The 13,017-nt window shown below is 51.6% G+C and overlaps 1 protein-coding gene and 1 pseudogene across 2 annotated transcripts in view; one reads left to right on the top strand and one right to left on the bottom strand.

Moving 5' to 3' along the window:
* The window catches only part of STX8 (syntaxin 8), a 301,784-nt gene that overhangs the window by 75,146 nt on the left and 213,621 nt on the right, over nucleotides 1-13,017 (bottom strand). The gene's annotated exons all lie outside the window — the stretch shown is intronic.
* LOC115870609 lies at nucleotides 1,598-1,710 on the top strand (annotated as a pseudogene).

Here is a 13,017-nt window from a genome sequence, read left to right as displayed (position 1 = left end):
GGGCAATTCTACTCTGTCCTATAGTTTGTGATGAGTCTAGACCCTCAATGCAGCATGGGGGAATTGTACTTGCATCCCAAGCTGTTGTATGGAACAACAACTGCAGGTGGCAGCAGAATCAGAATCCAGTTGGATGGCTCATAAAGGCCCAAGACCAACTGTGGATCTACAGTCTTGTGGAGAGGTCAGCCCACAGCTGCCTTCTCAAGCTTGTGGCCTATAGGGTTTGCACAGGGCCCCTCCTGGACAGCAGTTTAATGCTCTGCTCTGTCTTGAAGATGATGTCCATCATTAACAAACAATTTCCAATAAGGCTGGGTATTTGTAGTGGATTCCTGTTCTTTTTTTTTTTTAATTATGGTAAAAATGTGTAAACTTTTGCCAATTCAACATTTTTTACAAGTGCCTTTCGATGACACGATGTTCATTTTGCTCTATAACCATCACTGTTATCCTTTCCTATATTTTTAGTAGAACCTGAGTGTCGCCTTAAGCAATGACTCCCCCTCCCCCTTCATCCCACCATTGTGGTAACCACCAGTAAGCTTTGGCCTCTGTTGGGAGCCGGTGGCCATTAAGGCCTTAGCCTCAGCCTGAGCCGAACTTGGCTGCTTCCTGGTTGTTAAGTGTTGTCTTTCATTTGCTAAATCTGTGGGGAACTGGGCCTGCCTAAATTCCTGCCTCCGCATTCCTAGCTACGTGCTCTGTAGCACGGGCAGTTGTAAAGTTGACCGTTTCACCCATTGGTTAATAATGCCAGGCGCTCATTGGAGCTTCATTAATGTACATGTTGGATTGGAAGTTGTATCGGATGTTGTATCGCACACCTTATTACAATATGCACCTCCCAGTTCCCCTTTTTTATACCCCAGCTTTGCCCAAATAAATGAGTTTGATCAGAGTTTTGTCTTGCTCCACGTCTCCGTGTCTTTTTCTCCATCCAGGTTTGCCTTTCCCCGCAGGGCCTTGCTCGTGCGTCCCGCAGGCAGGGACGCTACAGGCCTTTCTACAAATGCCCATTTCATATCATGGGGATCGTGTACTATTTGGCCTTCCAAGGCTCAACTCTGTGGTCGCAGGTATCAGGATGGTTGAGTAGCCAGTTAGTTTCGAATGTCCTGCATCTGAACCTGTTTATTACACCTGAGGAAGTCTTTACGCCCAGAGTCTTAGCAGGATGTAAGGCCCAAAGGACCAAATATCGGCATTCCCCTGCCTCCAGCCAGCCGCTTCGATTCTTCAGTGTGACAAGGGGAGAGTGAAGGTTTCATCCGAGCGGTGGCAGCAACATCAGTTCCCAGACAATGGTCAGCTTGGGGCTTGTGAGACTATCCCTCACTGTCCTGAAATTGTCAGGATGCGGTGCAGGGCAGTGCTACCTCACATGTGGACAGAGCATGAAATACCAGGCATGTTGTTAGGGATGGGGACTGAGCCCCAGAGGGATTTCCCGCATGCGACAGGGACCACCGCTAGGAAAGAAAGCACCCCAAATAACATGAGCACCATGCCGGTCCTGGCGAAGCGGCCTCTGGGTAAGAGGTGCCTTTACTTTTCAAAGACATGTTCTTTAACCATACTTTAATAAGAGATGGCGCTGCAGCCAATGAAGCCGAGCACCCTCCTGCCTATGGGGGCTAGGGCAATGAGTTCAGACAGCAGCCTCCTGGTGGCATATACAGGCTGCCCTAAGGGACCTCGGAGACAGCCCTTTGCTGCCCTTTGGATCTAGCCTGGCTAATTTCTGCTGTCCCTAGCCGAGGCTCCAAATGAGCCTGGGAAGTGAGGTGCTTTGGGGAAACCCCAAGCAAGGCACCATGGCTCGGGGCCACCTCGGCTGGGTCATCATGCCCATCCGCACCAAGCTTCCAAACAAGGAGCCTGTGATTGTGGCCTTACGCAGGGCCAAGTTCAAGTTCCCGGGGCGCTAGAAGATTCAAATCAACAGGGAGTGAGGCGTCACTATATTTGATGCTGATGGGTTTGAGGACACGGTGGCTGAGAAGCACCTCATCCCGGATGGCTGTGCAGTGGAGTCTCTCTCCGATCGTGGCCCCTTGGAAAGTGGCGGCCCCTGCATTCACCAAGCTCTTGGTATGCCATGCCTTTCCTGACCTGTTCAATAAACTGGCCTTCCTGGAGCCAAGTAAAGAAGAAAACAATAAAATGACAACAATATTCTACAGCTTAATGAGGGGCTGGGAGTGGTGAGGAGACGCGGTCCGACAAGCTCATTTCCTAGCAGTTGAACTGAACGCGCGGCTGAAATGAAACCACGTGACCTTGGGCGTGGCCGCTTAACGGACAGAGTGGTGGCCCAGTTGCTGCCTGGATGGCATGGTTCCAGGTTGGAGCCAGGAGTGCGGAGGGGAGGGGCTTGGGTCTGAGGGGAGGGACTTGGGTCGGAGGGGAGGGACTTGGGTCGGAGGGGTCCCCTGGGAAACCAGGATGAAGCCCATGCTGCTCTCTGTCAGACAGCAGGCGAGCAAGGAGGGGCAGGGGGCCGCAGGGAACCACGTGGTGGAGTCCCCTCAGACCACGAGAGCGCACAGCCGGGTGTGGCTGTGTTCAGTCTGACTTCCCTATCTGTGCCTGAGCGGCACCATGTTTCTTAAAGACTGTCCATGGCTGTGACGTTTTCTAAGTAGATGGTCAGACCGTTTTCAAAGGCGTCTCCGGATGGACTCCAACACCCAACTCTGATTAGTGCCTGTCTGCATCGCCCAGGGACCCGCCGGGTCGTTGGGGCAGTCACAAAGTCAGGGTGGGATACTGGGAACCGAGGCTGGGGGGCAGCTCTCACTAGCACCCACAGGGTAGGAAACAAAACAATCTCCCTGCCACTGAGTCACAGAGACCCTCGAGGGCAGGGTAGAACTGCTCTGCAGAGTGTCCAAGACTTTAACTCTTCGTGGGAGTAGAAAGCCCCGTCTTTCTCCCTCGGTGTGGCTGGTGGTTTCTGTTGCCCTTGGGGACAGTAGCCCAACGTGTAACCACTGTACCACCAGGGATCCCACTTCCTGCTGAAGAAGGAAAGTCAGAGGCCCGCCAATGGCGGGGACGGATGCTGAGGATCAGATGAGAGGTTGGGTCCCAGTAAGGTGGAGGGAACAGGCAGGCAGTCTGGCAAGTCTGAGCAAGCCGGCTAGGGTGGCAGCAAACCCCAAAGGGTGCCCAAGAGGGGCAGAGGGTGTTCCTGATGACAGCCAGAGGGAAGGTGAAGCTACCTGCGGAACCACAGACAGCCTGCAGGGGAAGCAAGGGGGCAGAGACCCTGGGGTGCCCTGGCCAACTGAAAGGGGAGATGGGAGAGTTGGCAGTGGGAGGGAAGCCAGAGAGGGGCTCCATGTGCACTTCCCAGCACTCATAGGGGGGGGGGGCGGCTTTATTTGCATTTATCACCTCTTATTAGTGCCTTTTGAAATGCGAATTAGCTGATTAACCACTGCTCACAGCCTTCCCACTGTTCTTTATTCTCAGGCAATCAGTAACTTTGTTCTAAATACGGGGGGCCACAGTCGCCCACCAGGGGGAAATTATTCCCAAGGTTACTGGAGCAGTGACCACAGCAAAATTGCTCCCCGCCTCCCCCACCCCTCCCCACCTCGCCCCAGTGCTCCTTCTGGTTTACATACAAAGCTCTCAAGGCCACTGCATACCTCTATTATTAGCCCTCTCACCCAACATTTGGGATTTGTGAACCTGGGGGGAGGGCCTCTGGAAACCAAGACCTCCCCCCCTTTTGCTCAGACCCCCTACCACTTTTGTTGCTGTTGGCCATATTCATTTCATTAAAGGTTCATTCATTCTAGGTCCCTGAGAACCTGCCGGCCGCTAGCATGGGCTTTCTGCTCGGCGACGTGGAGCTCATGGCCACGAACAACACTGCTGACCCCAGCACAGCCGCGTCTGCGCTTGCTCCTGCCTCCAGTTTGGCAAAGGCGGAGTGGCCTGTCTACACTGCTGGGTGGGGGCTGGGCCCCTATTCACAAGGGGCCGGAGCGGAGCGTATGCATCACAGGCCCCCTACAGACAAAGCCAGCGAGGTCCTTAATTAAGTCGGACTGAAAGACCGGTGCTGCTTCCATCTGCAGAGGTCCCTGCCCGCAGGACTTCAAAAGCACCCAGTGAAGCTGCCTGTCCAACCCGGCGCGGAACTCACCGTTTGCTCTCTCGGTTTAAATCTAGAATGCGCAGCCTGGGCGCCGACTCTCCGGCCCTGCTCTCCCTTCCCCTCTGGTTTAGGAAACAGGAAACAAAGAGACTGCTTGTGTGCCGGGGAGGCCTCGGAAGGTCTGCATTTCATCCTGGCCGTCCTGTCCCCATCCCCATGTGCTGAAGGCACTGTCTGAAGAGCCCTTCAACTGGTTTAGTCTCATTAACATTTCCATGAGGGATCCACGAATATGCTACCCAAGCATACCCACCCCAAAGGAGGGGACCCCTCCAGCATATGTACTTATATCATAGGAGTACAATTCTTATGGAGGAATGATTAAAGAAAGTATTAGCCGATCCCCTTACAAACATGTGCTTTGGCACCTCCCCCTCCCTACTTGAATCCACCCCCACCCCTCTCCTACTCTCCCATTCCCAGTAACAGCCCCCCACTCCCATCCTCCCCCAGGCAGGTCTGTCTGCTTTCTGGGGTTTGCTGTGATAATGCTCTTTGCAAACAGAAACCAGTTATTTTACAGCAATAAGCCATCAGGAGTATGAATTGCTTTAATTCTCCCTCACCCTCTGACCCCTTCTAGCCGATGCCTGGGTTGGGGTGTGGCGAGGGAACTTCAATAATAAAGCTGAAGTTAATGCTAGAGCCACACTGAAGCCCGGGTCCTGCAGGGGAAATGATGCCCCCCAAATTAGGGCCCCCTTTTTGGGTTGCAGGGACCTGCTCAGTGAGGTAGACATTACCACAAACGAGCCTTCCCGCAGGTGTAGCCCCATTCCCGGCTCTCCCCAAAGGGTCAGGCGCACCTGACTAGCTTGTAAAAAGGTCACCTTCCTGCTAACGAGCTATTCTCTCCCTCACCCCTCACCCCCCTCGCCTTTTCCTTCTGCAGTTCTTCACTTTCTCATTAGAATGCCCAGCAACGCCTCACAGACAAAGACACGGCAAACAAAGTGTATGGAAAAGGGAAGGGGAGGAGAAAAAAAATTAAAAAGGGGGGGAAAAAAGTACAGAGGAATTCTTCATTCACTGATCTCCAGAATACATTAATATCTGAAACTGTTGGCACGGCCGAAAACACTTGGGCGGCAAACAATGCAAGCAATGATCCGAAGTCTGGGATCTTCAAATAAACCCCGAGCTGCCTCGGCCACCAGGGAGGAGAAGAATAGCGACATTAGCTGACCTTCATTCCGTTGTTTCTTCAGACCTGACTGCTGGACCTCTGTTTGCCCGTTACTAGGATTTCTTGGCTGAAACATTTTAGCATTTCCCAGGCAGTACAAGAGCCAGTTTATTAGGTAAATAAACCAGGCCTTTAGCAGCCCTTTCTGCTTCTGGATGGGAACAGGGGAGAAATGGACTGAGGGTTGCTTTGGAGGTGGAAAGAATGACCAAGAGGGAGAGAGCTCGCTCGTTCTTCTCCCTCCATCTCACCCGCCAATGCACAGAGCACGATAAAGTTCACAGAGCAGCAAGCCGGTGCTCTGGCTCCCTTAACGTCACCCACCACGCAAGCAAGGCAGGACCACCAGAGTCCACAACAGGAAAAGCAGCTATTCTTCCTCAAGAGATCTAGATCTTCAGCGGCCTTTCGCTCAGCCCACCTTTATGAGTATCCAGGACTCTTAGGGAAATCAACAGAGTTCCTGGTGGTATCTGTCATCTGCCATCATTACGGCCACGCTCTTGTGTTACTGAAGCCACTGTCTAGTGACACCCTTAAGGCTGTGAATTAATAGTTGGCGCAGAAGTAGGTCAGTTCCCAGGCCTCTGGCTGTCCAGGAGCCCTGGTGGAGTCGTGGTCACACGTGGGACTGCGATCCACAGGGCCAGCAGTTTGAAACCACCCGGTGCTTCCTTGGGAGAAAAACAGCACCTTCGACTCCCACAAAGAGTTACAGTCTCGGAAACCCACAGGGACAGTTCTACCCTGTCCTATAGGGTCACTGTGAGTCGGCAGGGACTCGATGGCAGGGAGTGTGGACTTTCAGGCTGTCCAGGCTGTATCACAGTCGGGGATGACGGTATCTCTTCTCCCTGACCACTGCGACTGACGGTTGGCATAAGCTCCCCAAGGGCAGGGACCACAGTTGTACCCTCCCCCAGAGCCCAGAAGAAGCCTTGAGACATTGGTCAAAGCAAGTGATATTATTATTATTATTATTACTGTTTCCTCGGGCCTGCCTTTAGAGCGACGCATCGTGTCTGTGAAAGCTTCCAGCTGCCACTGTGAACGACAAGATGAGAACAAGATGTCATTCTTCCCGGGTGGAGGTCCCTCTCCGCTGAAAATGAACGCACACGTCCAAGTTTCCTACGCGTCCCAACTTTCCAAGGAAAACAGATCTTATAATAAATGCCAGAAATGTTTACTCTTGCTTAAAGCTGGAGGTCATTACGTATATATAATATACGCACACTCACAGAAAGTCAGCAGACTACAGGCACTCTGCTGGAAACCGTGAAAAGACATAGAGACTGTTCAGGCAGCAGGAAGCGAAACACAGCGAGTCGCAGGAGGGGCTGTAAGATAAGCTCAGCTCGTGAACTGATTTTGGAAAGGACAGCATCTGTGGAGCTATGTTCGTGTAGAAAAGTTTATTACATGCTCTCTATGTTCATAGTGATTACTTGACAGTGGTGGATATTTTTTCCCTTCCCCTTTTGAAAATTTGGTTGCTGTTTCTCTACTTCACAATTTTCCTGCAGGAAATGTGCTAAGTCCGTAAGCCTTCTGTAAAAAGGTAGTGTACTAGTAAATCATCTAGGTATGGTACGAGTTGGGCTGCTAACTGCAAGGTCAGCCGTTTGAAAACACCCCTGCCCCCAAAGGGTAAACAATAACAACAGGGCTTTCTACTTCAGTAAGGGGTTACCGCCTTGGAAGCTCACGGAGCAGGTCGACCCTGTCCCTAGATGTGCAGGCCGCTCCGGAACAACAGGCACCACGGTGGTCTGTGCTGACACACCAGGAGGCACGCACAACGGAAGCTGTGTGGCAGCAGCATTTTAGAACACCCTGGTGGCGTGGGGCAGGACACAGCACTGCACCAGAGCTAAGGGCAAGCCTTTTCGCTCCTGTGAGGATCACAGCCCTGGAAACCCTCGAGAGCCATATGAGTGGCATCTCTAGACAGCAGGGGGTGAGTTTGGGTTTCCGGTGGCTAAGTAACGGAGCCCTGGTGGCCCTGTGGGTTAGGCAGTGGGTTGCTACAAGGCCAGGGGTTCAAACCCACCAGGCACTCCGAGGGAGAAAGGTGACTGCTCCCGTTGAGGTTTGACACCATTGTGGAAACCCAGTAAAGGGTCATGATGCATTGAAATCCACTTGCTGGCTGGGAGCTGGGTGTGTGGGTGTGTCTGCATGGATTGTTGTTTATGGAGAGGCGATGGCTGTATCAGTCTGGAGGAAGTTTTCAGTCTCTCAGCTTGAAGAAGCAGGTCTCACATTTCTGTGTTTTTAAAGAGAGATTATATTCTAAGATGCTCAATTACTTTGAATAGGTGTGACATTCCAGGTTGATGGGTATTCATACCTGTCAACAGCTGTAAATTAGCATTTCAAAATGCTTCTAAAGTGCCTTATGAACTTTTTCTGCTATGAGGACTCAACACCTCTAAGAAAAAGCAAATGCTGAGTGCAAACCCCTGGTGAGAACACTTTCCGATAGGGAGTAGCAGTCAGTCAAAGGGAATGCTAGAGACCTAGGTGCCAAACAGAACTTCAGAGACCTATGGGTCCAAAATGACCCTGTCAGGAATTAGAAAGAGAAACCCTTGCTTTAGCATTTTAATTGGGCCCTTACACCAAAATCAAACCCACAGCCAGGAGTCCATTGTAGTAGAAACCCTATGTCTGAGCCGGGTCCATTCTAGTAGAAACCCTATGTCTGAGCCGGGTCCATAGAGGTTTTCCAAGGCTGGATCGCTTGATGGGAACAGACAGCTTCAGCTTTCTCCCGTGGAGTGAGTTGCTGGAGGCTTAAATAGCAGACCTTGGGTCAGCAGCTCAATGCCTAGCCGACAGTGCCCCTTCCATGGGCACTGGTTTACTGCCATCCAGTCAATTCTGACTTATAACAGCCCTGTCTGCCCCCTTTGGGTTTCCCAGAAACTTGGCATCTTCACAGAAGCAAGCGTCGTCTTCCGCCCATGGAGGGGCTGGTGGTTTGAACCGCTGACCTTGTTAGCTTGGGAAGAGAAACGGTGGGGAAAGGAAGGAACTGGTGATACTTGTATTTACTTATCCAGGCCTTCCCCTGTTGGGGCCCCTTTTGTTTGTTCTTATGCTTACAAGGCTGCAGGGTGTGTAGGGGGCTGGGGGCAGGAATGAAGCACAGGACAATAAGAACAATGTGGATTTCTTTCGACTCAAAACAGTCCCTTGAACATGTCACTTTCAGATAAAGGGGGAAATGGGGTGGCTCTAACTGCTCGAGAATGGATCAAAGAGAGCGGAGATCACATCACAAAAAGATAAATAAATGCCTGAGAGGAGTGGCACTATCTTTCTCCAACAGGTCATCCCTTCGAACATCCGTGGGGAAAGTATCTTGAGTCATCCCCAGGAAAACAGACTCATGTTGGAGCAGGAACTGTTGTGGGAAAATGCAGCGTCCCTGGAGTATAAACTGGGGTTTCCAAGGCGGGTGAGAGCGGACTCTAGGTTCTAGGGCCATGGCCATGGCCACAGCAGGGCAACATCCGAGGGAGACCTTCTCCCTTCTACTGCTTTGTGACTGCCTTGGTTTTGGACTGGGCACGTCACTCAGAATTTTCAGCCTGGTGCCCTGGGGTGAAAGGGCTCGGTTGTTGGCCAAGTGGTCAGCAGCTTGAACCCACCAGGATTCTGTAGGCGAAAGATGTCACCATCTGCTATCTTTCTGGGAGGTTTACAGCTTGAACACCCTCTGGGACTGCTCGATTCCGTTCTGTTGGGTAGCCAGACAGGGACAGGGGGGCTCTCCCTCCCGTGCCTGCACAGGCCCCCTCCAGGAGGTTGGGACGGAAAATCAGGTGACCATCAGCCACCCCTAAAGACCTTAACTGGGCATGACCAATTCAGGGCACCCTCCCCCACCCCCCAGAGCCAGGTGGGTGTTACATCTGGGTGGCCCAAACTAGGCCCAAGGGGGCTTGATTCAGCCAATGGGGTTAACCAATACCTTCAACTACACCTACCCAGCCAGAGGTTTAAAATATCCTGGCTGAGGGAAGGCAGTCTCTTTTTTCTTTTTTTTAAAATCATTTTATTAGGGGCTCATACAACTCTTATCACAATCCATACACACATCAATTGTGTAAAGCGCATTTGTACATTCATTGCCCTCATCATTCTCAAAACATTTTCTCTCCACTTAAACCCCTGGCATTAGGTCCTCATTTTTCCCCTCCCTCCCCGCTCCCCCCTCCCTCATGAGCCCTTGATAGTTTATAAATTGGTAGTTTGTCATATCTTACCCTGTTCGACGTCTCCCTTCACCCACTTTTCGGTTGTCCGTCCCCCAGGGAGGAGGTCACATATAGTTCCTTGTAATCAGTTCCCTCTTTCCTACCCACTCTCCCTCTACCCTCCCTGTTTCACCACTCATACCACTGGTCCTGTAGGGCTCATCCGCCCTGGATTCCCTGTATTTTCAGTTCCTATCTGTACCAGTGTACATCCTCTGGTCTAGCCGGACTTGCAAGGTAGAATTCGAGTCATGGTAGTGGGAGCGGGGAGGAAACATTTAGGAAATAGAGGAAAGTTGTATTTTTCATCGTTGTTACATCGCACCCTGACTGGCTCATCTCCTCCCCGAGACCCCTCTGCAAGGGGATCTCCACTGGCCTACTAAGCGGCCATCAAGCTCAGAAGCAACAAAGCCCACATGGAAGAAGCACACCAGCCTATGCAACCACCGGGTGTTGAAGGGATCAGGTATAAGGCGTCATCAGAAAAAAAAAATCTTACCATAGTGAATGATGGGAGGAGTGCGGAGTGGAGACCCAAAGCCCATTAGTAGGCAGTCTCTTTTACCTTGCTCTTGCACACGCATGTCTGTGCTGAGGTCTCTCTGGCCTCAGGTCACCACGTGTGGGGCATGCAGTCCCACGAGGTTGCCCATGTTTAGTGGTGAGCCCCAGTATGGCTTATGCGGGGTTTGGCATGCTTCCCTGAAATAGCGTGTACTCAAAACCTAAAACTTCTCCTGTCCTTCATAAAAACCCCCTGGGACCACAATCCAGGCTTCGGCATGAATTCTTTCTCCAATTCAAGGACCAAGAATTCTCGAAACCAAAAACCGAGGTACTACCCACTCAAGAAACCTCACATATCCAGTCTCTATGAGTCAGAATCCATTCGAGGGCAGTGAGTTTGCAATGATTGATAGTGGCCCCCGGGGGGGCCTAAGTCACGGTGACCCAGGAAGAAGTGTCCCTTGGTTGTCAGGGCTGTGGTCCAGTGTGCATCTCTTCTGAAGAAGGAAGGGCCTCTCGCTGTTATGGCGTGTAAGTCAATCCACACACGTGATGACACAGAGTGAGTTACAGGACCGAGTAACATTGCCCCCAGGGGGTTTCCTAGACTGACACCTTATTAGTCTCGGCCATGCCACTGGGTAGCTAAGAGTCCGAAGAAGGACACAGGCAGTTCTAAATCAGTAACATGAATATTGTCCAATAATGGTACTGGGAAATAAGCCCTTAGGTTGGAGGATACAATCTAACAGCCCCAACCGTGAACTCAAACCTACCAATGACCAGGAAGATGGCACAGAATCAGACAAAGTTTCTGACACTCAGGGCTATCATTTGAGTGGGAGCAAAGTAAGGGCCCTGCCAGAGAAAGACGAGGTTGTCTACTCCCGTCCACAGGACAGGGTCCTGTGTAGGGTCACTGTGAGTCAGAATCGGCTTGATGGTGCTATTCTCCCCAGAGCTATACGTCTGCCCCTCAGATGTACCTGCTTCCCCCTTCCTGTCTCTCCATTCCTTGTGCCTGCTTTCAGCACTTCAGGATTCAGCTTAAATGGCACCTCCTCCTGAACCAGCTCACTCACAGCCCTCGGGCACAGGCTCAGAGCTCCCTGGCACCTGCACCTCCCAGGAGAAACAGCAAGCCCGGGCCCTGGTGGTGGTGGGTCCATCTCGCAGTGTGGTGTGATGGCTGTGGTGTTTCTTGGTCCCGCCTGCTGGACTTGAAGCAAGCTGGAGGCGAGCGGGGTTATGGCTCCTGCATCTTGGTGTCCCCGCAGGACACGGCCCTGAGTGGGCCCGCAGTGGAAGCGTGATGAGCGAGTGAAAGGCCACAATGCCATGGGCGTCCAGACGGAATCGCACTAGTTGGAATCTTGTGTGGGAATTCTCCGGACATGTTCTGAGGTGGGGACTTGTGTTTTCTCAGCCTGTTGAAAGGGCTTCAATCTCTCTTTTGATCCATTGAACCAGGAAAAGCTGTCAACCCACTGGCCCCTACACACACACACACACACACACACACACACACACAAAACCCTGGCAGGACATGATGCTTGGTAAAGTAGAGTGTCGGTGAAATAGAGGAAGCCCTTCCAGGAGATGGGATGACACAGGGGTTGCAGCAATGGGCTCCCGCACAGCAGTCACTGTGAGGACGGCCCCGCACCGGGCAGTGGTCCCTTCTGTCCTACTCGGAGTGTACGCGGGTCTACCAGTGGACTCTGGCCACTTGGAGTCAGAACCAACCGGAGGGTGCCTAACAACGACACCAACCCTCGGATGACATCCAAACTTACTTGTTGGCACCCAACAACAGCAATATTACTGAAGGGTGGATTGCAGGGAATCTCTTTTAACTATTGCTGCTCATTAGTTTCTGATTCTCCTGCAATTAATAGGTATTCCTTATGTATCAAAAAAGCAATAAAGTCATTATGTAAAAACAACAACAAACTCTCGAATGTCAATCTGGTGACTTCCACGTAAAAGATGACTGCATTGCATTTTTATAAAATGAAAACATATTACAAGCTTTTGGCTACGTGCACAATGGAAATGCTTTTCCACTACATTGGCCCGTGAAAGTGGTAACACTGACAGAGTTTACTCTTCTTAGTTGAGTCCCAGATTCATACAATGAGCACAAGTCCTCATTTCCAGACAATCTACTTTTACAGACCCCAAGCCCATTCCAAAACGCGGAACTGCTACTTGCTTTGTTTAGTATTTGTGCACTGGACTGAAACGTAAATCCATGTTGCAATGAAGTTATCTTTGAACTAGAAGGTTAAGGGACTCCGTTCCTCTGGTTGAAGAGCACTGGTACCACAGTAGGCTAAGCATTGGATTGATAACCACGAGGCTGGTGGTTCGAACCCACCAGCAGCTCCACAGGAGAAAGATGAGGCTGTCTGCGCACATGAAGATAAAGCCCAGGGAGCAGTTGTACTCTGCACTCTGGGTCTCCATGAGCTGGAGCCCACTTGATGGCAGTGGGTTTTGGTTTATGTTCCTCTGATCAGCACCCACCCTAACAGTACGAGGCCAATCAGATTCCTGGATTTCCTTGTAAAATTAGGAGGGCCAATACCACTCACACTCCTCCTGACTACAATTGCCTGTGGCCGTCCCCTTGCCAGGGAGCAGGGCCCTGGAATCCAACAGCTCTCTCCTCCAAGTGTCACTTCCTCCTGCACCTGCCTGGCTTCGGCCCTGCGGTGAACCCGGAGGGGAAGACAACCTTTCCAAAGACATCCATGGACCACACCAAGACCAAGAACAAGAACATCTCATTGGCACAGAGAGAAAGGGGAATATGAACTGCAGGCACGCAGCTCTGCTGGCGCTGCAGGAAGCTGTGAAACAGCCAGGGCATCCGC

Source organism: Echinops telfairi, unplaced genomic scaffold (assembly GCF_000313985.2).
Source record: "Echinops telfairi isolate 266 unplaced genomic scaffold, ASM31398v2 ScPeMD7_2010;HRSCAF=2546, whole genome shotgun sequence".
Classification (NCBI taxonomy): Eukaryota; Metazoa; Chordata; class Mammalia; order Afrosoricida; family Tenrecidae; genus Echinops; species Echinops telfairi.
Note: the sequence above shows the minus strand (reverse complement) of the source record. Positions and strands in the feature narration are given on the sequence as shown.